The 17,565-nt window shown below is 36.2% G+C and overlaps 1 protein-coding gene across 5 annotated transcripts in view; it reads right to left on the reverse strand.

Annotated features, from left to right (window-relative positions):
- PTPRZ1 (protein tyrosine phosphatase, receptor type Z1) overlaps positions 1 to 17,565 on the reverse strand; it is a 125,153-nt gene that overhangs the window by 69,164 nt on the left and 38,424 nt on the right. The gene's annotated exons all lie outside the window — the stretch shown is intronic.

Genomic DNA, 17,565 nt, shown 5'->3' on the forward strand with positions numbered 1-17,565 from the left:
CCCATGCATGTCCACGGAGAGGCACTTAAAGCACCAATGCATTTCTGTTGTTTCTTTTTTTATATTTTTTTTGAGTTAAACTACAACACATATGGATGCTCAGTAGAAAAACACTCTGTAAAAATAAACAGTATGATTGCCAAGCCACAAAGACTAGCAAATGTAATCCCTCAAAGCAAGTTATCTAATTTTCTTGAAAATAACTCCAGATTTCAAGGTGGCAGCAAGCATCCTTTAAAATCTATAATCTGTGCAGGGCACTAAAACTGCAGTTGAAAAGCCTTTAGCAGAAATGCAGTTTATATAGACATAATGTTTCTTAAAGTTTGTTTGTAAATCCACTTTAGATTTTTTGTAAAACTGTTTCAACTAAGGTTGTTTCAGATTCCACAGTTCATGTAACAGACAGTGCAAGGAGTTATTAATAAAATATTAATGCTGTCATTCCACAGTGCATATTGTTTATACCATCATAGATGCAGATTATATCCTAGATCAATGGAACAATTTAAAAAAAAAAATCTCTTTCTGGAGCAGCAGTTGGAGTATGATTACAGTTGTCCACAGTAGTTAAATCATACAGCAAATGAGGAAATATGTGTCAGGACCCATTATTCTAATGGGGCCTTGTAAGATTTTCAAACAATGTAAGTAGATGCCAGGTTTGGAGAGCAATGACCCTCCTTGAAACAATACCCCCAGCAGAAACGAGAGACCAGAATGCTGTTGACTTGTGCATGGCTGTCAAGTTAATGTTTTGCACAAATCCACAGCACTAATCGCCTTTCTTGAGTGCAAGTTCTTCCTTCCGTTTGCTCCCTCACAAGGTAGCCCTTAAGCACTCATTAGACCAAGAGAGCTGAAAATTTGTAAATTTGTTTTCAATGTCAGCTACCACCATTTCAATCCTGGCCAGATACAAAATAAAAAAATACAACACAACAAAAAATGCAGTCACTTTTTTTCCCAGCATGTTTTGTGAAGAAATATTCTGTTTTCAAAAACTATCAAAAGAAGTAAGATCTTATATATTTATACCCTATCAAATACCCACTGTGTACTAGGATGGGAGCTATAAAACAGTAGAAAGCTGGGGTTGGAAATTCTGTCCTAAATGACCATTTAACTGGAACATCTGGAGACATATAACTGCCAAATTTTTAGCAATCATCAGCATTAGTATTAACAAGGGAACCATTATGGTATGTGTAGTTACAATATTTATTCTAGGCAACAGTTTGTGCTAATATCAAATTCTGTACCAAATTAAAGGCAAGATTATGCCTTACATTTTTAAATGGTTTCTATTTGTTATAGAACAGGGACTTATCATACCTAATCTGAAGGGATGAGTTTATGCAGAAACACAGCTGCAGCCAAGTCAAATGACACTGGAATGCAGAGTGGGCAAAGGCAAGGAGTAAAGCTCCCTTATTTCTCCCTCTAGCCACAGAAAGTCTCTATCTGCAAACTCAGCATTGTTGGAAGAGTGACCAAATGCTCTGATGAAATACATTTTAATTAAATTCCACTTAACTAAGAAGTGAGACACTCAGCTCAGTAATTCTACTCAGGAGACAATTGTCAACAAAATTCCTTTCTGACAGAAAGCTGAATTCTAGCGTCATAAGTGCATCACAACATCTCTAATATTTCACTTTGATGGGATGGCAGTGATATGCCAGGAATACTACAGGTGCTCTTCAGTCTTATCTTGCCATGCTATTTCACCTCTGAACTCCCACTTTTCCTTTTTTTTTTTTTTCTCCCTAATATTCCAGACTTTAGAATTGATGCAGAAGAATTTTCTAATTTACTTACAGGGTTTTCTGATCAGCTGCTTCAGATTCAAATCTCTGTGTAAATGTCTTGCAGGTCATTCACGAATGAGACTAATCCTTTCATATCTTAAAAGTTATACTGAGACATATAGATTCAGTACTTGGGCTGCAGAATACAGTTCAATATGTCCATGCTTACCTGGGCATCTCCAACTCAACCTTTAACACTCACTCCTACCTTCCTTTTAATCATTGCAATCTTTTGCCAAACTTTCCAACCATTACAATCAGCAACTATATTAGCCATCCACACCGCACTGGTCATACATAGATCCTCAAAGAATGGAAACACTGAAAGAACTAAACTGTGACATATACCCTGTGGAGTACAGTGCCTGTGGGTTAGGACAAGAGATATTATAGAGAGAAAGGATAAGAGAAAGGAAATAGAAATAATACTCTAAAAATAGTAGGTGATTTGGTTGGAATTTGTAACCCAGGTGGGATTTCCTTCACTCATTTTTCTGAATTGTTTTATTAACCTGAAATCCGAGTTCCTGTATCTTTTGATACAGAATTCAGTCAATAGTCATTCAATTGCATCAGAAATCTCTTGATGCATGTGTTGCTATTTGGAGATAAATACCATGTAACAATAATTAGCATTTGCAAACATTTGAGTGGCAAACACGAAACCATTAGTAACTTTTCATATTAAGATACGGACAGAAATGAAATGTTTTAATGTTTTAAATGTTTTAATTGCTTTAATATTAACAAATTTTTAATTTGCCTCAGAAATATGATCTGTTTATATAAATATTTTAGTTGTATATGAAGTGTTCTATAGCCACATACACATTCTGTGACCTGAATATCTGGCTGCCAGTGTGGATTTGCTTATGGGATTGAGGCCTAAGATTAAAAAAAAAAAAATTGATAAATACTGAAATATTGCAGAAGAACTAGACTATGATTTAGGTCTTATTTGCCTGAGGAAGCTATATAATTTAAGGTGCAGATCTGAAATGTGATAGATGCTTTGCAGGAAATTGCTGATTGGACTTTGAAAATGCACAAAGGTTTAACATACCTCAATATGAAATTACTGATGCCTCAGGGCGAAATCTTACAGGCAATAAAGGTCATGCCTGAAGTTGACAATTAAAGGTTGGGCACCTAAGCAGCAGAAAAGGGAAAGAAGGCTTATTTGCTTCAGAATGAGCTCCACTGAAATGCAGGGAGATGTCTACGTCACCCTGTCTGTTTTGATCCCTCCACTTTCACCGCTGAATACTTCAACTGCTGAGCTACAGAATCATCCTTCCTATTGCTTGTCTTCTTCTGGACCAATGACCCTTGAATATTTAGCCACAACTTGTCAAAGCATTGTTGGCAGGGTGGGTGAAGAAGGTTCATGTCCCTTGCATCTTAAATAGTCTGTAGCAGTAATTCAGACCTTTTTGTGGAAAGTAGATTGGGTTTGGGATCTTGCTTTTTTGGGAGAGAGAGAAGTTTGATGCAGGGCTTTGATTTCGTTGAAGTGCTGTTGACCACATATCCCAGTGTCACATGTAGCACACCAGCAAGAGAGATGCTTTGGGGAACTGAGGAAATAATAATTTGTGAATTCAAAATGGGCTTTGATGGCAATCACCAGTTTGGTCAAACAGTGCCTCAGGGCACAGGCTGTGGTCGAAATCAGCTGTTCAGGAAACTTTTGGTGTAAATCTGAAAACCGAGAAACTCTTAACATGGATTAGTCTTAACATGGATTGGCACGCTATAAATGTGTCTACTTTGGGGGGCGTTTTGGCCTGAGGGACCCTCTTTAATAGCTGATAATCTAGCACATGAAATTCCATATTTCATCATTTAGGCTGTCCAATTCCTAGCAGTCTGCTAAGAGGAGAAGACTCTTGACAGAAGATTCTTGATATTTTTTTTTTACTCTAAAGTAATTCGTTAATTGTAAGTCTATTGTTCAAGATAACATAAAATTTTAAGATTATTTATGATTTTTTTTTCTTTTTCCGTACCATAAAATTGATACTTTCCATCAAGGGAGAAGAAATTGGAGATAAAATTTCATAGAATAAAACTTAATTTTCATCTCCTTAAATTAATGTCCTCCAGAAATCTAGAACTGATGGAATTCTTGGATGCCAAAAGCACCTGTGTGCATCTCCCTTTAGCACTTCTTTATTCCCTTTTTATGAATAGTAGCATAAGCTAACACTCTGGCAGAAAGTTAGTTTTCTTCTGCACTGGAGAGATGCCTGATGGTTAGATGATGTTAATGCAAGAGGAATGTGACATTTCCTGTTGCTTCTGCCATAACAGGTTCTTACTTAAAATAATATAAAAAACGCATAAATATATGTTTAATTTGTCCAATTCCGATATAGCACACTACATCTCTTCCTCCTCAAATTGTAGAAATGAAAGGAAAGAAAAAACCTCACAGAGGAAATAAAAGATAAAAATGATGACATAAATCTTCACAGAATTTGCTTTTCCTGTCTATCAGCTACAGATGGAAAGAAAAATAAACCTACTAAGCCAATAAAGAGTTTTGTGGATTTAAAGGGGTACTGATGAGGAAACTGGATTCCTCACTGTGGACCTTGGATTTGGAAGAAGAATAGGCTATAGTTTCTATTTCTTTCTCTATGCAAACTGTACTCTTACACTCTAAGAGTGATTTTACTTAGTTTCAGAAAATGCAATGCAAATAGCAAGGCTTCTAAAAGCAGCAGATCCTTTCAGGGCATGTTGTAACCCCGAAAGACTCCCAGAGGGACAAGAACTCACTAGTGGACTGAGGTGGGTGTAAGACCCAAATGAACCACAGATGCGTAGGCACAGCTGCCCAGAGGCACAGAAGTCCGTGCTTCCATCCGTTACAAGCAGAGTTTCTACCACAGGATAAATTAGAAAAGCTGTGAGGAGAAATGCTATTAAGGACTATGAGTTCAAAAGGGTTATTTTCAATTTGGAGATTATGGAGGGGAGGAAAAGAGTTTTTGCTGTTGCACTTCAAGTTCTTGTCTAAGATCCATTTTATGAAGTAGAATTAGCTTTTTCAAGTGAAAAAAATATATATTTATACAATAGGGAAATGTGTAGTTTATCACATATACAGCTCAGTGTAAGAAATCCATATATCACAGTACCAGACTGTAAAGCAAATTTCTATTCATCATATCCTTTGCATCATCCTTATGCAAAAATAGTATTTCTTAAAATTCCTGTTGAAGCATAGTAACAAAGTGAATAGATAACAGAAGAGTTTGCTTTTGTATGTTGGTATTTTGTTCTGGTGATACAGAGGAACTTCCCTGTATTTAAAAAAAAAAAAAAAAAAAAAAAAGAAGAAGAAGAAGAAGAAGCTTTGGTTTATTATTATCTAGCCCTTGCTGTTCAGGATCTTCACATTATTTTTCAGAGTTGAGATAAATGTCTTGATATTCAAAAGTAAATGCCAACATTTTCATGGTTATTTGTGGAATTTTTTTATGCAGGGTTCCACTGGTATTATTTTTTTAATGCATGCAGAGCATGTCTGATCCAAAGCCTACTGAACTTACTTGTCATTTATTTATATACTTAAGAAGCTTCAAATCAGAACTTTTGACCGTGGCTTTTATTAGAAATGCTACTCTTGTAGACAGAAATTATTTTCATATGTAATAACAACAACACTGAGAAAGCAGTGACTTGAATTATTAGTTTTATTTTTCCTGAAACAAAGATATTATGCAAAGACCTAACCAGTAAATGAAACTTTCTGAAAAAGGATGGGCTGCTGTGGTTGCTGCTTAGCAGACTTCAGATCACAAGGCAACATGAAGGCCCCTAACTTTCATCTAGTGCATTCAAAGGAGAGGAAAGAGAAAGAGGGGAGATCCTGGAGTTTGGTATCCGCTTCCAGGCCCGTTATTTGCTCTTTTTCAGAGAAAATCTAATTTGAGTGACATGGAAGCTGTCTCTGGAACCTCAATTCCAGTTAGCTGTGTTAATTTGCAGTAAAATTGTATCACACACAGAAGAAAAGTTGCAGGATACAGCAAGTTCATGTATGAGTACATGAGTACTTTGGAGTTGGTGTACAAGATGGAGCATGCAGGTATGTAAAAAGAAAACTGAAAATCTGAAAGTGGTATTTAAGCTTAATGGGCCCAAGGCCCTTATGATGGACCTGATGCCTTACAGTCATCCTTGCTCCTCATACACCAGTATTTATGTGCTTTGCTTACAAACAAAAGCCAGTGATTTCTGAAAAGGACAGACACTTTATGGGTTGCTGAAAGATGTCAGAGGGAAGAGGAAAGATGTTTGCAAATTAACAGAGACATATTTTTCCTGATTGCATCTTTGTCTTTAAATCAGGCAAGTGCATAAGCCTGTAAATAAATTGCAGTGTCCTCAGCTCCTGGCAGTGCTCAAGGGACCACCTGCCAGAATCAGGTCTGAAATGGAAGTATTATACTATGGGTTAAGACAGCACCTGCTTAAATTTACTGCTATAACATGCCAGTTTTTATATAAAAGCATGCACAAAACAGATAGTTATATGATCACTCTGGGCTGCTCAGCAAGCAGAAGGTGTTTCGTGTTTTCAAAGAACATGTACAAAAGAGTGATGAGGATATGCAGGTGTGAACTTGGCTTTTTTGAAAAAAACATGGTTATGACTGTTTCATCTACATCTGCTGTTGTTGAATTGATTTTGTTTGCAACTATTCAATCTTTGGGTATATATTCTGGCTCAATTATGCAATATCTTTATAACACACAAAAGAAATGTAATGTTATACACTCAAGGACACAGATTCATCACAGACCATGCTGCAGTCACCTCTAGGAATGCTATGAGGAACTCACCAGCTAGACAGAGAGCAAAAAAAGCATGAAGAAAACTGATTCATCAAGCATGAATACACTAGAATCAATGCACAACACAGCTTGAAGGAAGTTGTGGCAGAGTTCTGAGATAGCTGGCTTGCAAGGCTGATTTATCATACTTTCACATTAATATAAATCATGGACACTAAGACAAATACAAAGAGTTCACCAGTGCTTGTTAGATGGTTGAGCAGGTGATATAGCGTGGCTGCATGGCAATACAAGGCAGAGAGGGCATGATGAAAAAGCAGGCAGTGCCAGTCCACACTGTGCCTATAAATACAGAGGAAGCTAAAAGCTATACAAATTCAGAACATAAGACCCTAGGGCTGCTCTGACAGAAAACTCAGTAGGTTCCAATTACTGAAAATGCAGCTGGCTGGTAGTTCTCAGTAGCATGAAGAAGAAAGTGCTCACAGTTGTCAGATCTCTACTGTAGAAAGCTTTTGCCTCAGACAGAGGTAATGAGCTAGCATTACTGCAGTCTTGCAATAGTCCAAGAGGCAGAGTTTCAAACTCTGCAACATGACCTGAACATGCTATGGAATCCAAAACCTGGTGACAAGAGCATGCCCTGGAAACAGATACGCTAGGCAGAGATGAGTTGACAAAATAAAAGATACCTCAGTCTTTCAGGTTAGAGCTCCAAAATGAGGATGTATTTGGTCTTTCAGAAAAAAACACTGTCAACATTTTTCAAAAAATGAATGCCTTTTTTTTTCTAGGTCTCTTTACAAATCTGTCTGGGAAAACTCCCTACAGCCCTTCCTCTCAAAATCTTAAACTTCAAACTGCCTAGCCTAGAAAACCTAGCCTAGAAAATCACTACTTAGCTAAATGGTTGACGACTGGCAGAATAGTAAACAACTAAAAGTTTGTGCAAATTTAGGAAGAGGTGTTCTACACAGAACATATACTAGGTACTATCTGAAACAGGCTTTTAAGTGATATCACAGATATATAAGACTGAAAAGTCAGCTGGGCTTTTTCTTTCCTCACATGATCAAGTAAAATTAGACTAACTTTCAAAAATTTCAGTGAAAGCAATTCCAAGTCTTCTTAAGTAAACTGGTCCTTAGTTTAGATATTGTTAACATTATTATTGCACCTAAATCTTCCCTTTGGCAAATTATGCTGATTTGTCCTTGTAACTTCAGTGGAATGGAGAACAATTATCATTGTCCCCTTTATAAGATCTTTTAAAAAATTGAAGACTACTATCATAAATCCTCTTTCTAAACAAACTCAATTCCTTCAGTTTTTCCAAGAAGTTCACACTTTCTTAGATTCCTGCCTGTGGCTTCTCTGGATCCTCTCTCAAATTTTTATCCTCTTGTCTTCCTGCGTGCAACCCAAGGATGAATAGAAAAGTAACTGAGACCTTCCTAGTGACAAGTAGAGCGGAATAATTGCCTCCCATATCTTACAAACAACACTCCTGTTAATTCACCCCAGACTGCGATTGTCTTCATGCAACAGCAATATATCATTAATTCAGATTTAATTATAGCTAACTGCCATAAAGACAAATAACCAGACAGCCCCCATTTTGCATCCATTGCTTAGTTTTCTTACCCAAATGAAGTATTTTGTACTCATTACTACAATTGTATTGACAAATTCAAACCATTTCTACTATTCATCAAGCTCATTGTGAATTTTCATTCTCTTCTCTAAAATTATAGTAACTTCTAGCTTGGTATCCTCCATGAATTTGAAAATCTCTCTCTATCCTGTTACCTAAGATATTAGATACTGAAAAATTCTTCATCCAGGAAGAAATTTTGTAGCATACTTAATAGGTTCTATTAAATTACTCTGTAACTCCACATACACATAAATTAACTATGTAAAAATTGCTACCTTTCTTGCTTGTGCAGAAAGAGTTACTTGTGTGGATTAATTTGGATCTGGTATTATGACAGATTAAAACAATAGCTTTTCAAAAAGTAAGCTGTAATTCACCTTAGTGAAATATTAAATATGATGTCTCAGGACGATTAAATGTCAGTATCAATTTTAACTGATAATCAGCTTTAGATAAACAAGCTAATATGCTGATAATTCTTCTTTTAGTGTCAAATAAAGAATGGCCTGCATAAGGACAGCTAACAGCTATATGGGTAACCTGCAGTGATTCCTCACCTAATTACCAACATTTCCAAGTTTTGCTATTACATTTTTTCCAATCATTTCTGAATTTTTGCACTTTGAAAGATGAATGAATGTTCATAATGCATTTCTGATTACTTTTGCTGCCCATTCTGTGATTGCTAAAATCCACATATTTAGATTTTGTTTATTAACATACTGCTTGCTAATGAGACATAAATTGGTTTAGCCATAAGGTAATAGTTCAACTAAGCAAAGGCATAACTTTCCATTAATTCCAACTGTTTTTATCTCAAACTGTTAGACAAAATTTTGCCCTTTGGAAAGAAAGTAATTAGTTATGGTTGTAAAATTTAGTAATTGTACAACATAATTAAAATATTGTTTTGTACAACATAATTAAAATATTGCTTACATTGATATGTATAAAAATGAGATTTAATTCTGCATGATAGAATGCTACTAAGAGAGTTGCTAACTAGATATTTAATACAAGATTTTTTTTGAAGACTGTACTAATTGTTGAAAGCTACAACTGCTCGAACAGCAAATAAACTTTGGACATAAGAAATATTTCATGTAGCATACAGAGTACTTTGTAATTTCCCCGTATTGCTCATAAATTCAGTGCATTAAAGCAAAGCATAATTTACCCACAGAATATAAACAAGATTCTGGTCACCCATATTGAAGTTAAAGGAATTTGAGCTGAAATGTAGGTGAGCAGAAAAATCAATCATCACAATAAGATAAAAATAGACCAAAACACTTTGGTTGTTTTTCAATTTAAAAAATAAACATTGGAAGGGAAAAGAAATATTGACAAGGGAAAAGAACTCATTAGAAGATAAGCAAACTGATTTTATCAAAGAAACTAGGTGACCTCAACAACCCACAAATCAAACTCATCTGGAAATCAGGATAAGGTTTAAATGTCAAGAGATTAGTGTGATGCCAAGAGATTATCAGAGATCTCAGATATGGTCTCCTAGTCAAGATGTGAAGCAAAAACTCTATTTTAGAAACAAAGTTCAATGAATTTTATGCAGGAAACAGAAGACATGCTTGCCTGTAATAGCCTAATGCAGGACTTGGGGAGACCATTTCTAGTCCTAATAAGAACTATTGAAACTATTGAACTATTGAAAAACAGGTGCTTAAGGTGCCTGTAGTGAAAAATCTTACCGATTTCCTTCACAAGGGCTAAAGTTCACAGAACAATATTTTGTTTCTGTGAAGCCAGCCACTCTCCATCATCTTTAAGATGCCAGAGGCCTGGGAGAATGCCAGTGTCATTCCAGTCTTCAAAAAGGGCAAGAGGGATATGTGCAGACAACTACCTAAAATCCTGTGGCTTTTCTATCACTGGATGCAAGATGCATTTAATTTGTATTGACTTTCATACAATGAAACTGTATCAAATTAAAACTTTTTTATTAAAAATAACGCTACAGATTGAATAATCAAATACGAAGAAATAGGTAAGAGCCTCAAACCTTCTTAAAGAAGGCAGCAAAGGGATAGAGCACAGAGTGCATCTCAGTGTTCTTCCCCATTGGTATTTATTGATTGATCTGTTGAATTGACGTGTTCACCTTTTATGTATGTGTTGTGTAACACATCTAAACATATACCAACACATTCACAAAGGGAGGAACAAAGAAAGAGACTATTCAAAATTGATGGGTAGCTTTCAGGTGGCATCCAAATTGCATCCAATCTCATACGAAATGTACCCAATATATATACCTTTCTTTATTTTCTTTTTAACTGTGATACAGCAGGTAAGTGGTTTCCATTTTAACTTAATCCTATAAATGTGCAGTTAATTTATTGCCTTTTGTAGACTCTTGCAAGCATTCCTGGAGAAAGCACCCCGGTAACCACACTGGAGAATGTCCGTGACATTTAGGGAAAAGCAGCAGGGAGAGATGGAGTTCATGATAGCCAACGAAACACTCAGCTGTCTCTTTCTCCGTTAGTTTCCCGGGAGGAGAAAGAGTTTCTCCTGGAAACACAGGAGAAAAAGTAACAAGTTGGCAATTATTTCATGCATCTGTTAATGAATGTCAGAGAGAAGTAGGCTGAAAAACACTAAATAATCATTTCATCGGGGAAAAAAGAATTTTATAATGAAAAAAAAAAGTAGGTATAAGAGATAAAAAAACAATTTGACAAAAACTGTCAAATAAAAAGAATAAGAAGACTGATCTAGAGAAAGGGATGGTGTGAGAAGACATGGGGAGTTATCCTGAAAAGCTGTTTTTAGCACATTTTCCACAGCTTGTCTAGATACTATGAAGAATTTCAAAGGCAACTTCCAATAATTCATCAAGACTGCAGCAGATTATCAGCTGTTCCTTTTACACTGAAGAGGACGTATATTGTTATTTATTTGAACAGATACACATGGCATGGTCATATTAGGACTGGCAGGTGTTCCCTCCTTGGTGTTTTAAATATGCTGTTAAAGAATAGTTATAGTAAGATATTATTTTTCTATTAAACGCATGTACTTATAGTTGAAAGAAATGTGGCCTTGCATTATTTAAATATGTACTCTTTCCCCAGTAAAACATATTACATAGCATCTATTCTGCTTTGTGCTTTTCCTCTTTAATCTATCCTAGGTATTCTGAAAGTAGCTAAAATACACAAATTACAAAATATCTACGAAATATCTACATTACAAAATATTACTAAATATCTACAAAAAATAATGAGTTAATGTTCCTATTTAGTGTTGACATTACTTGGAATTTCAAAGCAATATTTTTTACACATATTACATATTTTACACATATTACAGACCTGGCCCTAAAATTAGGTATCATATATATGTTTTTGAATTTTAAAATAAATATATGTCTTAACGCTGTCATGAAAACAGGCAGAAAAAAAATCTGGAAAAAAGAATATTGTATATACACAAAATGATCGCGACATGTAAAGGCAGAAAATGCACTGTATTCCGAACCAGTAGTCAAGGATTGATGAACTGCTGACCTGTATGTTCCAAAATACTCTGACAACATGGTTCTCTTTTGTCAATTTTGGCTTTTTAAGTAAACAAGCAGGGTAAATCAAGGTGATTTATTTGTTGTATGCTTGTTTTTTTAACATCAGCTTAAAAAAATTAAAAATGTCGTTAGTCTATGACCATCTGCCCATACTTTGAATTGACTCCTGTCATATCTAAGAAAGGTCTGAAGTTTGAAAAATGTCCAAGTCCTTACATGTCAATAATTCTTCTTCTCCACCTTTTAACACACCATCTCTCTCTTTGCTTTTCCATTTTTAATATCCTCATTTTCTTAATTGCCTTTTAAAAATATCTCTGGCTTACACAGTTTTTATCAAATAAAGATCACTAACAGAGAAGGCACTGATAGAGAAACACCATATTCAGAGAGAAAACAGGTTAGCTTTGACATGCAGAATCTATAATAAAAGATGGAATTAGACAGTCAATTGTTTCTGTGGCTTCTAAAACAGGATTAGTGCCAAGCAATATCAGATCAAGCCATAGCTTAATTTCTCATAAAGAAAGCTCCTGCAAGAGAGCAGAAAGAGGTCTCCCCCAGGAAGGATGTGGAGTTTATTGCAAACACAACTGCTAAAGAGTAGCAGGAACCTGCCTAATTGCCCTGCGGCTAGATGCCCTGACCTGGCTTGTTAGCAAAAAGGACTTTTTGCACCTTTCACAGCTCGACAAGATTATTGGCTGAGAGCTGAAATTCTGCAATTCTGTCAACCAAATGATGGAGGGAACAGTCTGGCTGGTAAATCCGTGCTGTGCATATGGCCACAGTCAGGGATCAGTAGACTCTGCAGCAGAAAAAGAGTTTCAGATTTTAATAGCTTTCGGCTTGACTCTATATGAAAGGATCACTTTTAAATGGGAAAGGGTGGTCTCAAACAAATCAGAATGACTAAATGGGGCAAAGGGAAGTGAAACCATGAAATTCAAGTACAACTATAAGGCTTCAGAGCCTTCATTTGTAAACACATACTTCCTCTGAGATATACACAGTTTTTACTCATGTCCCACTATTTTTTCAGTGTGGAATGGAAAGCTTGTCACTGCAGTACACAAAGCACAGCCTTCTTTAGAAAAACTACTCAGAATGGATCTTCCCATTATAAATAAGCTGTATAATTCTCCCGAATATTTCAGGTTTCTTAGAAGTTGGCTAATGTGTGAGTGCAAGTCATGATACTGCACATAAACTGACTGTATATAAAAAATCCCTCATTATCCCTCAGAAACTCCCAATAGAAAGCATTCTGTGTCCAAATAAAAATTACTTATGCCTCTCCTAATTTATCCTGTTTTGTTGTGAATTAGTACCATTTGCCAAATCCAACTAGTTATTGCTGTTAACCATACAGTCTATGTAACTGGGAGCAGGTGGAAAGAAATGAAGCAGGAAATGCCTCTCAAGGGAGCACAGAATCCGGTCACAGGCTTCCAGCTGTGCTGGTTCTGAATGGAACATTGAAGAGAAGTAATAGCTACTTTTGCCTCTGAAATAAGAAGGTGACATTGTTCACATGCAACAGCACAAACTGGTGGAAATGAAAGCGCCACTTCTATAGACTAGTTTTATAAAGACCAGTGATTTGTTTTCATTTATTTCAGTAAAATGCTGATTCATTCAAAACAAAACTGCTGATGAGGCATTTTCATGGAAAAAATAATAAGATCTGAAAATTAAATTCCAGAATACATAGTTGCATAACTGTTTTTTTTTTTAAGGTTCATTTACAGTAATTTGTAGAAATTTCACATTCAAAATTTAGAAATTGAGCTATTATGTCTCGGAGTGAAATGTTCCAAATGGACTAGCTTTGGAAAACAAATCTATGTTCCTTCCAAGTTCGTAAAATTTGGAACTGTCCATTATCTTGTTCAATGTCTATTATCAAAACCCACTCCATCCCACTCAGCTGCTGTCTCCTCTACCTTCTGCTTAATTCTAATTCCAGCACACTGAAAGATACCTATCATGCATCCTCATCCTGCTGGCAACAGTTCTAGCTGTGTGGGTACCTAAAACTGTGTGCTCCTTCTGGGAGCTTTCTGCTGCCAAAGAAGGAGACCATCTCCTCCAGGCTCCTCCTCTTCAGGGTCCTTCCTCTTACTTTGCATTTTTCATTTCTCATACTCCTCTTAAAGCACAATTGTCTCTCTCTTGAGTTGGTCCTGCATTTGGTAGACCTGCTTTAATCCTTATTGACCCACGGAAGGGGATCTGGGAGCGCTATGCATTGAATTAGTGTGTTGCACAAAATTATGAATGGCTTCAGTGAATACTATTTCAAGGTAATCCATGGAAAGGCATGGTCATAGAAAATGATAATTTTCCAGTGAGCTGTTAGAAGGATTTCCTGCATCTTATGAGAATACAGGAGTAGATGATTGTCTGTATCATTGGATATTTAATTTGTGAGTATATTAAAATATATATATATATATCTTTTCATACTTCATTTTGTCTGTACTCATGCAAACTGGGCATGGTAAAATGAATGGCATTTGAGTGCAGTAGAAAAAAATAACAGGCTATTATAAATAGAGTAGAATAGTAGCATAAATAGAGTAGAATACCCATTTCAGTAAAAATGTTCAAAAACAGGTCTAAACAAACAGCTGTAGCAAATGAGCAAAAGAAGGCCTTCTTTGAACATGAGCAGGAGCAGACCTTGTTTCCTGGGCACATATATGAGGATATGAGGAAAAAAAGTGGCACATATATGAGGATAGTTTTATGATTCTTTTGAAGGGCAAAGATGCTTAAGTAGAAGCAAGAAGTAAGAAGTCTACTGTGAGATAGCCTCAGTATCCTTTTTGCCTTTTGTTTTAGTGTATTCTGAAAGACAGTAGTCCTCAAAAAAGCTTTTAACTTCAAATCACATTTACTTAATGGTTAGATTCTACATCTTTCTGACCCTTGAGTCCTACATTTTCCTATCAAACACTTAATCCAAAAAAAAAAAAAAAATCAAATGTTTTTACTCTCTATATCTCATAAACAGATCCTCCCAATCTCTTCAGTGTTTGGAATGAGATGATGTACTGTTTCTGAACAAGATCTAACAGGTTCCTGTTTTATGAAGGGGAAAAATGTGAGACAGAGTAGACCTTATCGGTGCTGGAAATTCCAGCAAACAGAGCATGGAAATCTTTATTATGAATTGTGAAATGAAAAAAAAAGAGAGATGATTTTATCTGTTAGAAATCTGTTAGAAACCTTGTGAATATCAACAAGCCATTCTTCTTTATTGTGTACAGGCATCCAGCTTTGAAGGGTCAGGATTATGAGCTCTGACTGAATGCACTTCATCTTTTTTATATCTATTGCATATATTCAGTTTTCTATACAGATTACTCTCAAAATGTTGAGTGAAACAAATCTAAAAAATTGAACTTTGATGATATCAGACCAGGAATACTCAAAGATCAAGCTTGATATGATTTAAAAGAAGGGTGGCAGCCAATTTTTAAAACAGACTTTTCCAAACCATAGAATTCCATATGAATTCAGAGGCCTCATCATTAATATACCAAATAGCTTTCTGTTTTTGTTGCTGCTGTTGTGTATTTGGTTCTTTTGAATAACACACTTCGTGTTGTTGATTCAGTACACTGAGATATCTTAAAAGGGGATTTCTCTGTGTTCAGCTAAGCCAGCATGTAGCTCCCTCCTTGAGGACTCCTCGTCTCTTTGGCGTGGGCAGATGCATAACACTGTAATTTCGGTTGCTGAATCATCAGCCTTCCCAAAGCCATAATAATGTAATCATCTTTTTAATTAATGAGTCTGTAAATTTAGTGACAAAAGACTGGAACCATCAGTGACTGTGTGATCCTAGTGATGTAAACACATATAATGAGCTATCACGCAAGAAATGGTTTGACAGCCTCTGGAAGCATAAGCATCTACTGAACAGACATTCTCTCCAGAGTTAGTTTTATATGACTTAATAAAACAATGCATCTTATTTTGATTTCTTATGCTGTATCTTTTATAGAAGGAACACATAGTGCCCAAGAGTGTAAGCTTTTCTTTACTGTTCACAACTGATTATTCACTTGTTATTCACAACTGATATGGCACATCACTCATGGTTGTATTTTGGGATTATAAATCACAAATAAATCACAAAGTGATTTATTTCATGTGAGGTGATAAAATCAGATCTTTTCACAAAGTTATGTTGATACTGTTATGATATCTGGCAGGAAAAAATATGAACTTAATTTGATATGCATCCCCAGAGCACAGTCTTATCTGGCCAATGATTCCAAAAGGTTTTACCAGCTTTTGGCCAGGGCTGTCTTGGAGACATTTCAGTTGGTTCTGGTAGAACTGTTTATTAAATCACAGTCAGTTCAGCCAGCAGCTGCTGGCTTCCACCTCTAGCAAACTCCTGCTGGGGCTGCCGGCTCTCCAAAAGAGCCAGTCTGTTGGGATCTGGCTCCCGACCATTGGAACTAAATGGTTCCAATATCAGACTCTACCCTGCCCTGTAAAGAACAGGATCCAGAGCCTTAAACTCTCTTTAAATTCCTTCTCTGAATTTTCCTATTATTTTGAAAGCAAATCCTTGCCACTGGCTATGCTAAAGCTGAAATTCTGTTATATCAGCACTCCGGCATCTAGCTCTTTTCTAGCTCTTTTTGACACAGCTACACAGTTCTGAAGCATCATATTTAGATTTATAAGCTTCTTGGTATAAATGGAGACAACATTTGCATGCCTAATGTTGTGCATCCTATTAAAAAAAAAAAAAAAGAAAGGAAAAAGTACTGGTCTAAGGTCCAGAACAGCATCAACATACTGCCAAGTTTTACCACTGAAATACACCAGCTATTCAAGATTACTTGAAGGGGCCATAATTAAATATCCTGCAAGTTGTATGTGTGTCAGCAGCATGTCCTTGCAGCAAGGAAGGGCAGCAACACACTGGGCTGCCTTAGCAAGAGTGCAGCCAGCAGGACAAGGAACACAGCTGAAGGGAAAGCTAACTGCAGGCTACTGCCATGTCCAGGGGATTTACAGAAGAGACGGTGAGAGACTCTACTCAGACATGCACAGTGAAAGGGCAAGAGGGAATGTCACAAGTTGCAGGAAGGAAAATTTCCACTGCATACAGGGAAAAAAATCTTCAAATTGAAAGTGAAACATGTCGTCCCAGCTGCAGAACCTCCCTCTTAGGAGATTTTCTAAATTCAGTTGTGCATGGCCTGAACAAGCTGCTTCAGTTTTGAAGTTAGCAGGACTTTAGCAGGGAGTTGGACTAGATGATTTCCAATGATTCTTACAAACCTAAACTATTCTGATTCTGTGATTCATGTTTCCATTCAGAAGAAAAGGAAATATGAGGCACTTTTGCAAGGAAGCACTAAAATTTTCCTTTGATACTATGAGACTCAACAGTTTACACTTAAATAACCCTTTGTCCAGGATCAGAGTTGCCAACATCTGTGAGACAATTATGTATCATCATATTGCATTATATCATCATATTGCAGCATTATGTATCACATAATGAGTGGCAGCAAATGCTGAAGTTAATACCATTCAGTGACAAGACAAAGAACATTGAGAATTCAATTTTAGAAAGCATTCAGCTTCTGTTAATTCCTGGAAGACTGTGTTCAATTTCTTGTTTTTAATGGAATCCAGACCTGTTTTCCCCTTAACCAAGTGTCTTGTTTGATGTATAAGTCAAAAAAACTCATATTCCAAGCATAATT

This window comes from Nothoprocta perdicaria, unplaced genomic scaffold (assembly GCF_003342845.1).
Source record: "Nothoprocta perdicaria isolate Ctin4 unplaced genomic scaffold, notPer1 scaffold_79, whole genome shotgun sequence".
Classification (NCBI taxonomy): Eukaryota; Metazoa; Chordata; class Aves; order Tinamiformes; family Tinamidae; genus Nothoprocta; species Nothoprocta perdicaria.